This window comes from Danio rerio, chromosome 24 (assembly GCF_049306965.1).
Source record: "Danio rerio strain Tuebingen ecotype United States chromosome 24, GRCz12tu, whole genome shotgun sequence".
Classification (NCBI taxonomy): Eukaryota; Metazoa; Chordata; class Actinopteri; order Cypriniformes; family Danionidae; genus Danio; species Danio rerio.
This window is the reverse complement of record NC_133199.1, coordinates 376368-395000: the sequence shown is the minus strand read 5'-3', so window position 1 is coordinate 395000 and position 18633 is coordinate 376368. Positions and strand designations below refer to the sequence as shown.

General features: G+C 35.7%; 1 protein-coding gene across 1 annotated transcript in view; it reads right to left on the bottom strand.

Annotated features, from left to right (window-relative positions):
• The window catches only part of vstm2a (V-set and transmembrane domain containing 2A), a 222427-nt gene that overhangs the window by 184908 nt on the left and 18886 nt on the right, over nucleotides 1–18633 (bottom strand). Inside the window, exons 2-3 of the mRNA XM_073940338.1 lie at nucleotides 11346–11390; nucleotides 11054–11111 (exon numbers count right to left, since the gene is read on the bottom strand). The gene's annotated coding sequence lies outside the window, so the exon portion shown is untranslated. The remainder of the gene's footprint in view (nucleotides 1–11053; nucleotides 11112–11345; nucleotides 11391–18633) is intronic.

Below are 18633 nucleotides of genomic sequence, written 5' to 3'. Positions count from 1 at the left end.
ATGGATAGAATGACAGACAGATAGACAGACAGCAGACAGAAATAGACAGACAGCTAGATAGATAGCTGGATGGATGGATGGATGGATGGATGGATGGATGGATGGATGGATAGATGGATAGATGGATAGATGGATAGATAGATAGATAGATAGATAGATGGATAGATAGATAGATAGATAGATAGATAGATAGATAGATAGATAGATAGATAGATAGATAGATAGATAGATAGATAGATAGATAGATAGATAGCATGATGGATGGATGGATGGATGGATGGATGGATGGATGGATGGATGGATGGATGGATGGATGGATAAATAGATATTAGCATTCAATATATCAAGGTGCATATGAACGGTGATGAACACAGCATTCACAGCTCAGCTGTTCTCAGTCTGTTCTGTTTTACTTCTTTAGCTCAGATTAAAGAAACAATCTGAAGAAACGTCTCAGTCGATGAACAGCCTCATCCAAGATTAAACACACATCGCAAACGTGAAAACTCAAAGTGTTCAGCAGTCACTCTCAATCAATCCAGCAAAACACCACACAATCAGAAACATTACGACTAGAACAGCTTAATCAAGATGGAAAACAGCAGAGCGTTTCCATCCGCAGATAACAGAGAGATAACAGAGTGATGATAACAGCAGAAATAAACGAGCAAAAATAAGAAAATGAATAACAAAACATGCAAAAAAGCTAATAAAAGCCCCTCCGCAATAAAAGCCCCTGTCACACATGAATGCACCTCATTCAGGATAATCTCCACACATGCATTCATGACTGAGTCAAAAATAATAATTAGCCAGCCCAGACAACGGTGAAACTACACGACAATTCAGCTAAACTCAGTTTGAAATCAAAGTGTTTGTTGTAAAGTAAAAAAAAAATCATTTCTAAAAGCTCCAACCTGGAAGACAAGCAGCATAATAACCCTGCGAGAAAGAAAACACGACAGGACTCAGTGCACAAAGGCTTTTGTGTTGTTTTATCGCCTAATTAGACACATAACGTATAGGCCGTCTATGATTTGATGGAGGTTTAATGCATTTTAGTGTCAGCAGGCATTAATCACGCCTTTGACAATCAGCTGATGCCTTTAAAATGATGTAAGACACACAAACACTGCCATTAAGGAAGCACGCATCCACTGCTTGATGAATCGGCGTGTCCGTTTCTGAAGTTTGGGAACAGGTGGCTTGTGGGTAAAAGTTTTCCTCACTGACTGACAGATACTGTAGATGAAATGTGTTGCAGGATGTTGCATCATATGGCGAGTAATAGACGGCTTGATCATTCTGAGCACAGACATTTATGTGCTTTGTTTTATTTTGAGAGAGAGAGATGAGAGTGCATGATGATGCTGAACGATAAACTCATTAACATTGGCTTCCAACTTATGCTAATGTGGCAAATGACATGCCCATATATGGAAAAAAAATATTGGCTTCCTCGCTATGCTATTGTGGAAAATGGAACGCCCATATATGGAAAGAAAACAATATTAGCTTCCTTGCTATGCTAATGCAGCAAATGGCATGCCCATATATGGAAAGAAAACAATATTGGCTTCCTTGCTAATCTAATACAATAAATGGCATGCCCATATATGGAACTGAGACAATACTGGCTTCCTCCCTATGCTAATTTGGCAAATGACATGCCCATATATGGAAAGGAATTAATTAACTGGAAGCTGTGCTATACAAACATCTTCTGCAGCAAAACTAAAAATAAATAAATAATAAATAATGCTGATTTAGTTTTGATCATATGCTCTCCTGTATCTAGCCATTTTAAAGAGCTTTCTTTAATTATATGTTACTGATGGTCAAATGTATACCTGCTACCTGATAGGTGCATTCATTCATTGATTATTTAACATGCATGTTTAATTATTTACATTCAATAATTAATTAATCTTATATTGAATGTAAATAATTACATCATGCTTGACTAAATCAATTAGACAATCTTTAATACAAATCTGAAATCAAAAATACAACATTATATACTATTAAATCACACATTATATAATTTGCTGATGCTTAATAAATGATTTATAGTGTGCCGTTATTATAAGAGTAACTCAAATGTCTCTATCGTCCCCCAGTAAAAGTAATCCCCCCTGAATACTTCTATATTCTGCGACATGAATTGTAGTCTCCAGTGCTCTTGCTGCTGGAGAAAAGAGAAACACACACTGATGATGTCTGATTCACAGGCTGTCAGCTCTGAGTGTGTCTCCATCTGTAGCACTTCACTGACGCTGCCGTATAAATCAATGCTGCACTTAAGGAGATCAATAGCATTTGATTGAAGACGACAATCCGGAACCGTGAAGTTTTTTGGGTTCACCCTCAGTGCACAGTCCACACACACACACACACACACACACACACACACATATCAAGACTGAAGACTATAGTCATGGGCCGGTATAAGATTCTGGCGGTATGATAATCTTGGATAAAAATATGACAGTATTGTGATTCCTGCTCTAAAATCTGCTCTTTTTTCCCCTATTGAACACATATTTTATTTTAAGTAACATTTGATAACGTTTGATTAAATTCAGCACGTATAAACTGTCTGCAACCCCTAACCTTAATAAAACTGTAAATTCAATGAATGATTTCTTTCAGTGCACAGTTGTAAACACTAAGGATTTTTTTCTAATGTCCAGAGGAAAAGATTTTGACTTGTCCAATTAAGTTAATTTGGCTAATTCTTATTCATTCGTTTTCTTATATCCAATAGAATGTGGCTGGGCTCAGCCCGAAGGAGCAACGTAGGCCCACCACCTGCATGGGGAGCTGTGAGGGATTGGTTCATTGTGGAACAGGTGGTGGTCGAAGTTTAGTACCACGACATACCGATCATCAGCCACAGAAACTGGCTCTTGGGTTAATTCTAAGTCACATATTAAATAATGAGTCCAATAAGGTAAACTCTAAGTTATATTCATATACCTTTTACAGCATTACTTTTCAAAAAATAAAGAGAGACACGTTTTACTATAATAACTATAAAACGTTTAACTATAACTATAATAAACTCAAATTATGCCCAACAGTGGGCCCAGGTCAACAGTCTGCCCTTACACATTACTGTAAGATAACTACACCGAAATGCTAAATATGGTAAAATAGAGTTATTAAGTGTGTATTATGTTAATTGAGATGGATTGTCGGTAAGTGGATGTGATTGGGTATCTTTACATGAACAAAGGAAAATTAGGACCTACAACACAATATTTCAGTGAATTTAGGACTTGTTAAGACCTACAATTGTGTTTTTTAAAATGTAAGATTAGTTATAATAATTTTAAATACATATATTTAAGAGTGATTATAATACAGCGTATATTTAATCCACAAGACAACTCAGGAGAAAAGTGAGTTACTCTGGCGGCATATAGTAAACCTGCTCCTTCTAGCTAAAATAAACCTCTTCAGCACTTCACTTGAAATGATTGAACCAGGCATCTGCTCATGTTTTTGACAATAAAGTATGATTATTTATTGTTTCAGAGTGTGTGTTTGTGTGTGAGAGAGCATCAGATACTGAAAAGAGCTGCTGACGCATCAAAGCAGAACTCATTAATATTCATGACCCTTCCAAATATAGTCAAATACTACCACATCCTATTACAGCCAATTCCTAAGGTTCTAAAAGGACCTGTAAACCTTTTCTGTAGACCTTTCTGCATCTACCCAAGCCACATGCCTCCTATTTAGATATCAGAAAACAATTAACACACAACCTGAATCATTATAAAACAACACTGCACATGTGAGAGTTATAAGAAACATCAGAACTGCCCTAAAGAGAATGCAAACGACTGTAAAGGGACAGAAGTATCACCAATGGACAAAGAACAAGCTGAAGGCATGCCAATGTCATATATGAGATTCAGTGTGTTTACTTTGAAATCTTTAACATTAAGATTAGAGTCAATAATTGAAAACTGACCCAACACACACTGCCCCCTCTGGACAGGTAGAGCTACTGCACTCTGCATAGGCTTACAGCTGGTTTTCATTTGCACATTTTATCATAAGCTCTTCCTTATTCTTAGTTTGTTAAATAATAGTTTCAGTCAGCCGTAATGCAGGTTTACTTATCCCGCTATGACATCATTACACAGATTTTAATATGCCTGAACAAGCACAGATGAGTTTCCCTACTGGAATAAGGAGTCTCAACAGCTTAGCGGAGCCTGTAAAAACTATTCTAAATGGCAGGAAAGAGTCGCCTTGGGAGGCAATTAAAACTAAGTGGGATGAGGTTTATATCTGTTTTATGTGGGACATTTTAATTATCGTTAACAAATGACGACTTGCACACAATCCTCTTTAAAAATCACGGTGCGCTTCACGCTCTCGTACACACACACGTACTGTACTGTAGTCCGTCTTCAGGAGACAGGATATAATGTTCAGAGGACATCAAAGTGTGGTCGTCTGTTTATTAAGACGACCTCGTCAAATCATCATCCACAGAGAGAGTTATCAGCTCGTTAGCGGATAAAATAAAGCTCCGCAGCTGCTCTACGACTGCCTTGTGTTTATGAGACCAACAGTGAAACTAAAACACAGCACACACCACTGCATCAACACAATCACGCTGAGACAGATGCTCTTATTGACGTCAATCAGGTTCATAAAGTACACAGCATACCGCATGTGTTACACTTCACATTAAAATCTATCCTAAAAATTCATCCATCCATCTGTCATTCCATATATCTATCTATCCATCCATCCATCCATCCATTCGTCATACCATCTATCTATCTATCTATCTATCTATCTATCTATCTATCTATCTATCATACCATCCATCCATCCATCCATCCATAAAATTCATTCATCCATCCATCCATCCATCATACTATCCATCCATCTATCCATCCATCCATCCATCCGTCCATCCATACATACTTTAAGTTAGGTTTAACAGTTTAAATCAGACCAGGGCTCGAATTTGAGTCTGTTTTGGTCACATATGCGCCCGAAATTTATTTATGCAACCTCAAAATATATTTGGGAGCATTTGTGCAAGTGCATAAAGTTGGTGCCGTGCGACCGGTTTTCACTTCAAAATGTTCACTGCACACTTAGATTTAGGAGACATTAACGCAGTGTGCATCTTAGCACCTGAGACGCCAAACGCAGTGCTCAGGAATAGTTTACAACAGTTGTCATCTCATCTTGCTGCAGTAAACAAAGCCCGCAATGCTTACCCCACCTTTAAGCTCTTCTGATTGACCCACTGCTCTAGAGCTGAACACGAACGGATTGGTTAATATCAGCTGTCAATCATTCAGTCGATGCCATTCTTCAGATGACATGGAGAGCTACAACCGCTAACATGTGAAGCACTGAAGATGAGAATGAAAACAACACTGACAGATTTTGGTTTAGAAACCACCACTAAGAAAACACCTCAGTGATCATGTGCTGAATGTTAATCCAGCGTTTACACTTCTTCGAAGAGTGGATAAAAGACTTCTATTGGATTAAAGTACGCTATGAAAATGACTAAACCATAAAGCCGGTGTGATGGAGTTTGCAGGTTACAGCATTTGTCAAATCTACACATTAAGCACGAGAGGTTCTGTTAATCCTTCATTTAATCGTCAGGATGCTGTCAGCTGTGCAGATGGCAGCTATATGTAAAATGTAACACCTCAGACACCATCGCAAAGCGCTTGCATTCACTAAGATTAAACTAATATTGCAGTTTATGAAAAAACTGTATTACTATTAAGATGATGCATGCAAATAATAAGCTAAATGTCAGTGTTATCTTAGCAATATCAGACAGCACCCGTGAGAACAGCACAGTTATTATTGTCAACTAAGTTTTATTCATGTCAAGCACTGTGTGTAGGGCCAGTGGGTGCATGAAGATGTCATTTTGTTTGCTTGTTAGATTGTTTGGTGTTGATTTCAAATGCAGTAAATCTGTTAATATAATGTTAAAACTTGTAGTAATGGTGCTTATAATTGGTGAGTGCGACTAAATTTAGTTGCTGCTCCTAATTTTTAAAGTTGGAAAAGGAAAAAGAGTTAATTTTTAGCCTCAAATCAGCCTTTAAGCTCAATAGTCAGTCACACTCACAATCTAATAACCTGCGCCTGCATGGACTCAAAGGAACCAAGGGAAAAACTGTTATGATCCAGCAGTGCAATACCTAGTTCAACCACTGGGTGTCACACATACATACTGCACCTTTAATACCTGGTGAATAATTTTGATTAGTTTCATGATTAGTTCTCTAGCAGATAGCTCAGCCGGTGAGTGATGTGCAGGCTTCAGACTGTGCGGCTGGTGGAGTTTCTCTGTTTCTGTCAGCAGCAGGTCTCGTCTGAAACTATAGGAGGCTTTACTGGAGCATTTTGTTCAAACTTCAGAACTTGCATGTTCACATCAAAGACTCCAGCATTGTTGTATTGCGCTTTATGTTTCTAAATCAGTCCCTCCAGCAGAACAAGTCTGAAGTATCTGAAGCACCATGCAGTCTGTTTAACAACCCCACAGAGAATACGGACGCAGCTCTTCATTGCCAGATTCAAATGACTAATTTATAGGAAAAGGCTTGAAGCACGATCAGGAAAAAAAAGACAGACAGGCGTTTAGGATACCACTGAACAGAAGCCAGACTTTAGACTTTGTAAAGTGCTTGAAGTGGCCAGCGGTCAGCGATTTGCACAAAAAGCAGTGAAACAACATGTCCTACAAATGAATAAACGTCAGCAGATTTGGGTAGAATCATGCACTAATGGTCACACTTTACTTGAGGGGTGTTGGTAAGACTGTCATTAAACCTCTATAATCACGATAAGACACTTATCCTGAATGTAAAGAGAACCGTTATTAAGGGTGTACTCACACTAGGCTTTCCGCACCATCGAATGTTATCACTGGATTGATTGGGTGTTATCAGTGGTTATCAGCTGATATATATGGGCCAGTAGGGGCCTTCTGCGCCTATTGGTAGACTCAGAAGGCTGTTATCATTCATCCACCATTTGGTCTCGCTTTAAATGCAAATGAGATTGTGATCTTTTCAGAAGAGGGCGGAGCTACAAATGCCTGTGCATCATCATAGAGACTCTAATGGACAGACGGCTGCTTCTCACTCAGGACTGTTTATGCTAATGAGGAAGAGATGGCCACTAGTGGGCGGGGCTTTCCTCCTCTAATGACACATACAAAGGGAGAATGTCAATCAAAGTGTTTCTGCAGACTGTTTTATTAATTCTGATTATAACAAATACAATTAATTCATGTTGACCATTAGATTCTAGATATACTCACACACAACTGGGTTTAAACCCCTTATAAAAGTCATTTTTCCATAACAGGTGCCATTCAAAGGCACTTCTGTGTTCGCAGGATGATGATGATGATGATGGAGAAATGCTGTTATTTTGTATATGATAGCGTAGCGGAGAGTTTGTGCTCATTTGATATGCAAATCTGAAAGTTTGTTTAGTGTAAACTTCAGCATGTCGATGATTAGTGTACACCCTCATTAATCTGCATGCAAAGAGAACAGATGTTTACTGTAATGCATACGCTTCAGAAGTGCGATTCGTTTGTGTGCGTCTGACAGAAACATCAACACACTCGCAATTGTTTATACAGTTAATAATATATCACAAATTCCTCTCATTAAACAGGGGCTGACTGTAATTACTGTGCATATTTATGGAGTTATGAATAAAGCAATATATTTAGCATTTATTCTGTAAATACTTAGAAAGACTGGAAAGACTCTAACACACTTATTAACTAGTGACTAATTACCTGTCTATTATTAAATTATTGGCTGTTTATTAGTACTTACAAAGCACATATTGCTGTATAATCATATTGTCCTTGCCTAATATCTAAACTCAACCTTGATGAATATTATGAATATTATGAATATATTTACTAGTGGTTTGTTACAGCAAGAATTGTACCTTATATTAAAGTGTGACCAATAATTAACAAGTTAATGCCTATTGTAAATAATTACTCATTTATTTTCCATCAGCTTAGTCCCTTATTTATCAGTGATCGCGAAACCGTCACAAACAGCTGAAAACAGCTAGAAAACAGCTAGAACCCCACACAAACACTAAAAACAAGTCTAAATGTACTTACACGCTGTTGGTCTCGTTGCTAAAGTGCTTCTCCTATCATTATCATCATTATTTATATTTGTATTATTATCATTACTATTATTATTATCACTCATATTTTTATTATTATTATCATCATCATTATTCATTTGTATTATTATTATTATCATCATCATTATTATTCATATTTGTATTATTATTATCATCATCATTATTCATATTTGCATTATTATTATTTATATTGTTATTGTTACTATTCATATTTATAGAATTGTTTTAGTTATACATTTTATTATTATTATTATCCATATTCATACTTGCATTATTATTATTCATATTTATATTATTGTTAAAATCATATTTTTATTATTATTTGAATTATTATTGTTTGTATTATTATTATTCGTATTATTATTATTATTACTGCTATTATTATTGCTATTATTTTTCATATTATTATTGTTATTATTATTGATAATATTACTATTTTTCATATTATTATTGATATTATTATTATTATTATTACTGTTATTATTATTATTAAAAGTGCTTTATCTGATTGAATTATTTCTTTGTTTGGGAAATGACTGATGCAAACCAAACTAAAATGTATGAGAAATTAATTCTACATTTGAATAAACAGCTTCTTGCAGAACTCTTTAAATGTGACTTCAATCTTACATGTACAGTATATTTGCATGTATGTGAAACTACAGCAACATGTGCAGGATGAACTGAAAAAATATTCAGTCATTAAAAGCTGTCAGAAATATCACAACACAAGCATCTGTTAATCCAGGATGCGAAGTCACAGCCTCTAGGTGTGTGTGTGTGTGTGTGTGTGTGTGTGGAATACCTGCTCTGTTTTCCTCTGTTCCCCAGATATCTGTCTATCTGTCCTCCATACCTGCTGTTTGTTTGTTTATTTGTTTGTTTGTTTATGAATATATAAGCAGATCCATAGCTCTGATCCATGCAGTGCACCACTTTGAACACTGACAGCCCGTAAAACTACTTCACACTACGTTAAAAACATTATATCATAACTATAACATATCATAACTAAAACCTTAATATATTAAATAAAAAGTAATAAATTACTGAATAAATTCAGATTTACACATTTACTCAAGTAAATAAACAGAATTAATAATGGGCTAAAAATCTGCAGAAATCATTTTAAATGATTCATTTCGATTTAGAAAATTTGTTCAACCGGTTCACTCAGAAGAGAAAGATTTGTTTGCGATTGTGATCACTAATACAGAAAGAAAACGCATTATTGGGCACAAATGTGTTAAAGTAATATTTTTAAGTATCTGCTCGGGTCCTCCTATTTAATGCTGTCACCGAGCTGCTGTCATGTCCAGCCGTTGTTTTTGTCACGGGAGCAACAGCGAGGACTGACTGGAGGAGGACCGGCTTGATCTGGCCAATGGCAGCAGGATTACAGACTCTGACATGCCATACGGGTCAAACACCTGCAGCGCGAAGTAAACAGATTTACTTCTAAAAGGCTTACAGTATGTATTAGACACATTTACAAAGAGGAAAACGAAAGACATTTTTGCTATAATTTTACTGAGTTGAAGTTAATCAGCACTTTGTTTTGTTCTTTTTCATTAGTTATAATATCCTTGGTGGGTTTCTATGCTTAGACCCCTAAAAATGAACCCAGCATTGGGTTTGACCATATTTGACAGAATGTTTTATACATGTTTGCTTGTGTGTGTTTTTGGCACGTCTTGATTGTCGTTCAGTCTCACATTAATACCTCTGAGATCTTACAAACAGCCTGACGAGCTCCATTATTAAAAATAACACAGCTTGATTTCAAAAAAATGAAATAACCCAAGCCAACATCCCTATCAGAGCTGCTGGATATATTGTTTTTGGCAGTTCCATAATATCAGGTAACTCCGGGTCAGCTAAATGAAATCCGGCTTTTCCCGAACGCTCTCTCTCTCTCTGTCTGTCTGTTTGTGGATGGTCCAGCAGATGCTCTATATAGGCCAGCATCCGCATCACGCTTTGCCCCTTTTGATGGAGGCGATTAGGGTCACGCTGCTGGCTGTGGTCTGAGAACAGCACATCTGACACCATGGAGGCCTACAGATCCTGCGCTTTGAAGAAAACTGCAGAGACGTCTTCATTCCTCAACCACAGTGGCACTCGGCTCCAGAAACGGCTTCAAACCGGCTCATTAGCGCCTCAGTGTCCCGCAGGTGGAGCATCTTCAGAAAAAAACCCTCGCTTCAGTGCACTTCAGCAGGCCAGATCACTGATGCCCAAGACACACATGCCAAATAAAACGACCCAGACTCACGACAAACACCAACATAGACGTACTAGGAATACGTGCACAGGGCTACAACTCAGGCAAACTGCAAATGCCATACGTCTGGATGCCTTTTGTGTGTAAAACGAATGCCATAGGCTGATATTTGTACAAAGTCATGCTCTTATGTCTACTTGGAACTAGATGTCATGTACTATCATTATAGACTCTCTCATGGACTATCATGATTCATAGAACTATACTTCCCATGCACCTTTGCACATTCACACCTGTAGCCAATCAGAGGGCTATTAATTTGTGACCCTTAAATCCTTCTGGACGGAGTACTGCATGGACGTATAGACAGCTTACAAAGCCAGTTCCAAACCTCTGTGTTTGGATTTTGCACATTATTGGATCTATATTTTTTTCATATTGCCTTGGATTCTATTAGTACCTGGCTCAAACTTTAGCCTGTTTTTTGGATGCATCTTTAGCCTAGCCCTCTTGGAATGAAGTTTGTTTCTAAACTAATTTCGAGAGGATCACATGACCAAGGTTGGACCTGCATCACATGATTTACCAATCAGATGAATCCTAACACACTATAAATAACCAGTTTCTTACCTCAGTTGTCTTCGTCTTGAAGAATCCCCCCGTCCACCTCGGCTGCTCCTCCCTTTTCCTAAACAGGGCAGCACGGTGGTTCAGTGGTTAGCACTGTTGCCTCTCAGCAAGAATGTCACTAGTTTTTAGGAAACTGTAAAAATATGTGCTCTGGCTGCATTTTGTGTGCAAACTAATGCTACAGGGCAATGTGATGCTGTCGACAACTTCTATTGATTTTCACGTTATCACTGACTGGTTACCCTCTGTATGGACGGCTTTACTGGTGTGGTCAGTTTGCTTGGTAGCTCACCTTGTACGGGGTCCAGCGAAGGATGTTTCCAGAAACCAGGAAAATCTACAAAAAATAAAATAAAAAACAGTGTGAATTGGTGGTAAAAGCATGCAGTTGCCGCCTTAATTGTATTTTTAAATGTATATAAAGCAGCAGAGCTCCTCTATTGAAAAAAAGATGATGAAAAACTGCAAGTTCTGAAAGAGATCAAAGGTCAGCAAAGATTAGAGAAAGTATTTTATTGGGGAGTAAATCGATATTATAATCCATAACTTTCTAAAGTAACTCTCCCCAACACCACAGTTTGAAACACAAGTCATCTGTAGATTAATGACAGATCTTTTTGTAGATATTTTTTCCAAAGACAAATAAATAAATAAATAAATCGGGAATCACACATGAGACCTTCTTGCTCAAAAATGTCCACAAGGGAAGATTAAGAGCTGCAGTATGAGGTATATTTGAGGGTTAAAAGCAGCTCGTGCTCAGTGTGAAAACATCCGTCCTGAAAGCCTTTGCTTGTCTGTTTTATGATCAGATCCTGAAGGTCTGCAGAGCTCCAGAGGTCACAGAAACTCACAGTAAAAGAAAAACTCTTAGCGAACGGCAGCTTCTTAAATATGATATCTTTTTCATTGTATGCATTTTATTGTGTGTTTTGTTTTCGTTGTATGCGTTCGACTATGGCACTGCACAGCTAACAATAAAAACCAAGTAAAAGGAAACATCAATAAACATATGACATACAGGAATTAAAAGGCCAACGTTACTTAGAAAACTTCATTTTAAAGTTATAAACAGAATGGAAAGTTTTTACAGTTGACGGGTACACACACTAGGCACAGTTGTCTTAAACAGTTCTGGGGCACGATTGGGCAAGCGCAACTGTGCAGGTTCAGAGTAGACCCTTAGTTTTTTTTTCAAATATGCATAAACAATAGAGGACATATATAATATAATATAATATAATATAATATAATATAATAAATTATAATACAATAATACAATATAATATAATATAATATAACATAATATTATAAATTGTAATTTAATATAATATAATATAATATAATATAATATAATATAATATAATATAATATAATATAATATAATATAATATAATATAATATAATATAATATAATCAATTAAATATAATAAATTGTACTATAATAAATTTTAATATAATATAATGCGAGAATATTTTTTTCTTTTTGCAGTATTATTATTTTTAGTTGCTTTATTTGTTGTGCACCTCCAAATCCAGAAGGTTAATAAGTTAATAAAGCAATAAAATGCTAATGCTTTGGAAAGAATCTTATATTACTGTATGCGTGAAAACTTTAGGACACACATCTAAATGTCTAAGTATAGAAATACATCATCTGAGAAACTCACTTGTATATCAAATATGATTTCCTTATTAAATAAAATACTGCTACTGATTTATTTTTCCACCAGAGTAAATATTTAGATTTTTCTGTTATTTTCTTTAGCTCAAAGACACTCTAATAATGTTGAGTTTTTTAATAAAACATCTACAGCTGAAATTGAACTGAATTTTCCTCATTTTGATCATAAGACTGATTGCATTGATGATCTGTGATCAAGTTTGTAATCATATGCGATTCTTTTTTATATTCTTTGCTCTATGCAAATTTACTGATATTGGATGTGTAATAATGTGTTTTTTTATTTTAGGTTGCTTTTTTATAATCTAGCAGGCAGCAACAGATGAAAACGAGCCCTTGTAAAACATGATTTTTTTTACTTTATTAAAATAAGCAAGTAAACCTGCTGCCTTTAAAATGGTTAGTTGAATTTACTTAAATTAGGTAAACTTATTGCCTTAAATTTTGGATATAAATGAAATATGTGCATGATTATAAAAATTTGGTTAAATCAGCTTAACACCAAGTTACAATGGATTTACTCACTTTTAGTAAAGTCTTGTCACATTTTTTTGAGTGGAGTTTTTTTTTAAGGTGCTGTTTTTGACTCTTCTGCATCCTAAAACACCATTATATGTGTGCAGATATTTAAAATCATGCTCAGTAAACAATATTGTTTATCTGAGAAACAATGCTGAAGTCAGATAATCTGCTGTGAACGTGCGTTACGTGCCAAAACCATACATGTCAACATTGGGATGTGAAAATAAGGGATATTTTATCCCTTACTAACTTACTAACACTGGCATATTTACAGTTTTTGTTTCCTGTTGATTAATGAGCGCTGTTCAATAAATAAAGAATAAAAAAGAAATATTGTGCATTTGAAGATGGCGTGTTGTTTTCAGACATTATTTTAGTGATTCTGCTGCAAACGCACACAACGCACATCAGACAGGAGCTTTCCTCAGTGTTCAGGCTCACTTTTAGTCTGATTTTAACTCTGAATGTTAATTCCAGCTCCCAACAGACGCAGAAAAGCCTGTAAGTGCTGCTCTCAGATCAGTGAACAGGAGACTCACTCTGCTAAAAGCTGCGACACCAGCGGCCTTTTCTTCATGCTTTCTTTCAAATAGAAAAGTATTAGAACCACTGAGATATTTACATATATATATATATAACAACGTTAACTTTATAATAGTAACTTATAATATATAAGAACAACTTTGGTATGAGAAGTGTATGATATTTATATTATTGTATGTATAAGGTTATTTTCTGAGACTCTGAGTTCTGCTGTATTTACAGATTAATGAATCAAATAAAGAATAGATATTTCTCCGATGATTGTTTTGCCACCACTCTAGTGTTTTAGCCCCGCCGGACCCTCATAATACATCAAATCCCCCCTGAACAGAGAGCACTCGAGTGTTTTTCCAGGAAAGCCTTGACCTTGTGTTCTCCGTCCTGAACTAATATAAAGTCTGTTATCTGAGCATCTCTCAGTCTGCGCTGATGAAAGCCGGCCAGATCATCATCTCTGAGAAAGTGTCCTGCTTTTTAACGCCGCCACTATTTTTTAGCCCGCGCTCCAGGTTGTGTCAGCTGTAGATTTATATTTCTCCTCCATTTACTCTCGTCCTTCTTTGCTTTCGGCCAGGATCTCTTCAAAAGCTCGAGTCCCGCTTGTGTGTGAGTGATAAAAGGTGTTTGGTGGAGATGTGATTGATGACGCTCTGCCCTGTTAATACACTATTGATTAATGCCTGTCACCCGCCGTCATGAAGAAAAAGAGCACGCATGCATACACTTTCATCATATCTGTGCATCAAGCTGTCCCAAATATTAAAAAAAGAGAGACGGTGAACATATATAACGTGATTTATGAATATTAAGATGTGCTTTGATTCAGCAAGCAAATGCATATGGTCAACACTGTAGATATTCACATATGAAGACAAATTACACTACCTGACAAAAGTTTTGTGCTGGATCCCAGCTGTAATTGTGTCTAATTTTAATTGTTTTTTAAATATTTTCTTTTTTTCTAATTTCTCATTTCTAATAACTGATTTATTTTGTCTTTGCCATGATGATAGTACATGATATTTTCCCCGTTATATTGAAGGGCACTAGTATTAGCTTAATTAGGCAAGTCATTGGACAACAGTGGTTTGTTCTCAACACAGGCTCATTGTGAAAATGTAGCCCTATATACATTTCTGGAGAGTACAAATTATGTAGCCAGAAGTACATATGGCTGCATTTAGTCTTTAAAATGAACGCTACGGTGGGGAATGACGTCATTCATTTTTGCGCTTACCTTCGTATAGAAAGCTCTTCTGCTGTTACAAGTTTGCATGCCATGTATGTCAGAGGATTTGAAATAAAGAGGAATTGACCATGACGACAGGGTTCGAGTACAGCGAAGAATGATTCCATAAAGCAAGTAAAACAAAAACAAGACCAAAAAATGAAATAAACAAGTAAATAACAGGGTGAGAATGTGGTAAAATCTTAAAGCGTGATAAAAATCAGGCGGTTTGCTTTTGAAAACACTATTGGTTGGGTTTAGGGAAATGGGTGGCCGATGGTCAATCAGTGCTTTTGAAAACACTATTGGTTCGGTACAGGGATGGGGATGGGTGTAACCACAGATACAGGGACACTTGATCAGTGGTTCATCAGCGGATTCACCAGTGGATTGCTCGTATGTCAGCTTATAGACAAACCAGCTGATCAACATGACTTTAAAAGGCTTTCTGAATCTGTGGTTAAACTCAGCAAACAGTGGTGAGTTCAGTGAACTGATGATCTTCACGGCCAATCACAGTCATTTCTGTTGAGCATGTGAACAACAGCAAATTAGCGCTGTTTAAGAAAGAGCTCAACAGCGCTCAAATGTTAGTGGGAAATGGACATTTTAAAAAATGTTGTACCGATTGGTACTGAATCCCAGTATCGTGACAATCTTAGGTGATTTGGTAATTCGATTGGTCAGTCAGTCAGTCCATCGGTCAGTCAACAGCGGCCTCTCAGCGAAAACCAAAACTACAAAAAATAATAATGTACCTCCTGAGAGGTATTCGGTGCTCTCCAGAAATGTCTAAAGGGGTACGTATCAACAATGAGCCTGGGTTGTTTGTTCTCTAGCCATTCGAAGAATAAAATAAATCTCACGCGGACTAATAATATTGACCTTCTGACCTAACGTTGCAGTTTTTAAATTATTATTATTATAATTATTATTATTTTGTTTATTATTATTATTATGATTATTATTATTATGATGATTATTATTATTATTATGATTATTATTATTATGATTATTATTATCAGTCCAGCCAAACTAAAACAAATAAGACTTTATCCAGAGGAGTATTATAACAGGAAATAGTGTAAAAAGGTCAAATGGTTTAGTTTTGAGCTGTACAGTGTTTGTTACTAGCACAAATAAATATGAACGAATTATTTTGCAAATCACAGTGACGTGTTGAATTATGCTCGGCACATCTGACATTGCTGAAAGATTCAGAAGTCAAGCAAGAGAAGCACTTGTTGTGTTGATTATCGAGCGCAGATGAAAAAGTCAAGAAGCACAACTGCACATCAACAATGTCAAACACAAATATTTCCTTTTAAACTACTAGCTGCTGCCTTAACCATCATTGTTAAATATTTGTCTCAAGCTGATAGACACTAGTGTTCAGCTTAAAGTGACATGTAAAGGCTTCACTAGGGTAATTAGGGTAAAGTTAGGGTAATTAGGCAAGTCATTGTATAACAGTGGTTTATTCTGGAGACAATCCAACAATAATATTGCTAAAGGGGCCAATAATATTGACCTTAAAATTAATTATAGGTATAAGCATTATTAAGACAAGTCCATTTTATTTATTGTGGGACAAATTTATAGCAGTATATTGCAAATTATAAATATCACCCATCCCTACTGCAAAAAAACAGTCATGCATATCCGTCAGGCACACATTTACGTAGAAAGCCAATAGGAAAGTGGACTAGGGGTATGTAGAGCACTGAAATGGAAAAATGAGAGTTTGAGAATCTCCTCTTACCCTTTCCAGAACAGGAGTCATGATTAATGATAAGCTGAACTGTCATGAACTTTCACCTTGACCGTTCTCTGCTGCAGGAATGACCTGCTCAGTTGAGTCAGTGGGCCAGAAATAGGCTAAAAGCATATATATTTTTGATCAGCACTTGAACTCTAACACTGACACTTCCATGAAAAGGATTGTTGAGTGTAAAATTTTATCATTGGTTTGATTGCTATTATTGTGCTTTGGATAAAAGCATCATCTAAATGACTAAATGTTGATGCTTTATTCACATTTCAACTGAAACAGCAGAGAATAAAGTCCAGTGGTCATGATCTCTGCTTGGGGTCCACACAATAACTGCAGTTTAAGGGTCAGAAACAGTATTGAATGTCTAACAATCAAGACACATACATGCAACTATTTTTGCAAAATTACATTACATTACACTGTTTTGATATAAAGCTTTAAAAAAAGCATTTCAGCCAATAATATTAAATCTGCTACCAGAATCATGTTATCCAATCCCATGCCACAATCTGCAATAACGCAGTATTTAATCCATGCATATGCAAAAACTGGTTCATTTCACTGTGGAGACCCCTGATTAAGAAAAACACTCAACCAAAAAGAAAATGAATGAATGAATTAACATGCAAAAAGTATATATGCAAAATTATATTACACTTTTTATGTTTTACATAATGCTTTAAAACAGCATTTCAGACAAAAATAGAAATTCTATTACCAACATCAGGTTATTGCGCTCCTGTATGACTCATTCGTTCATTTATTCATTCATTTTCTTTATATTTTCCTGTAGGACTCAAATGTATGAAATTTGTCATATATACAATATTAAAATGCACTTTTTTTGGTATATAAATCTAAACTCTGCTACCAACATCATGTTATTCCACTCCTGTAGGACTACCTGCAATAGATGAATAACACTGAACACTAAACCACTTGACTGAAGCATGTGGAGCAATTACCAATAATTACTACAGAAAACAGCTGATTTTATTTATTATACGCTTCTCTTCTTTCTGGCACACACCAGATGTCATCATTAATAATAATTTTACAAAATCAGTTTTTAAAAAATAATAAAATCAACAAGTGCCAAACACAATTATAAATCTGGCAACTAAAATTCCCAGCAGGCGGTCAGCTAGTCTTAAAATCCACTGCTTCACTAAATGAGGCATAAAATATGTTTGCTAAAAAACATGCAACAACCTTTTGTGAACTTCAGTTGAAAATTCAGTATATTTAAGACATGCAATTAATTAAACGTTAATATAAACAAACTTATAATAAATGCATTAACTAATTAATTAAAAATAATTAATTGCAATGTAAATTTTAAAGAAAGCATGCATACACAAAAAACTGGTAAATAGCTTTAGGACAATTAGGATAATTCCCTGTACATTAGGGAATATATATTCAGTATACATTATGTTGCAGTGTGCATTCAGAGTAGGCCTGGCACTATCTGTATTTTTTGTTGTACGATATATTGCACCAATATATTGCATTAAATGATTTTATTGTCATTATAAGACCATTTTATGCCACTATGTCAGATTGGCAATAAAATATCATCACAATGCAAGAAAAGTGCACTCTTCCAAAGAACACATCATATTTTATACTTAAGAATTATTTATTTAATTATAGTAATTTTAACAGTTTAATAATCAGTCATGAGTCAGAATGTAAAAATGCATATCCTAAATAAATAATAGCAAATGTTAACCATAAAGTGCAAGGAAAAGAGTAACAGAGGCTGCGATATCTACTGCTAAATATATTTTCAGCTGTCAGACACCCACATGAAAATATACTGTAGT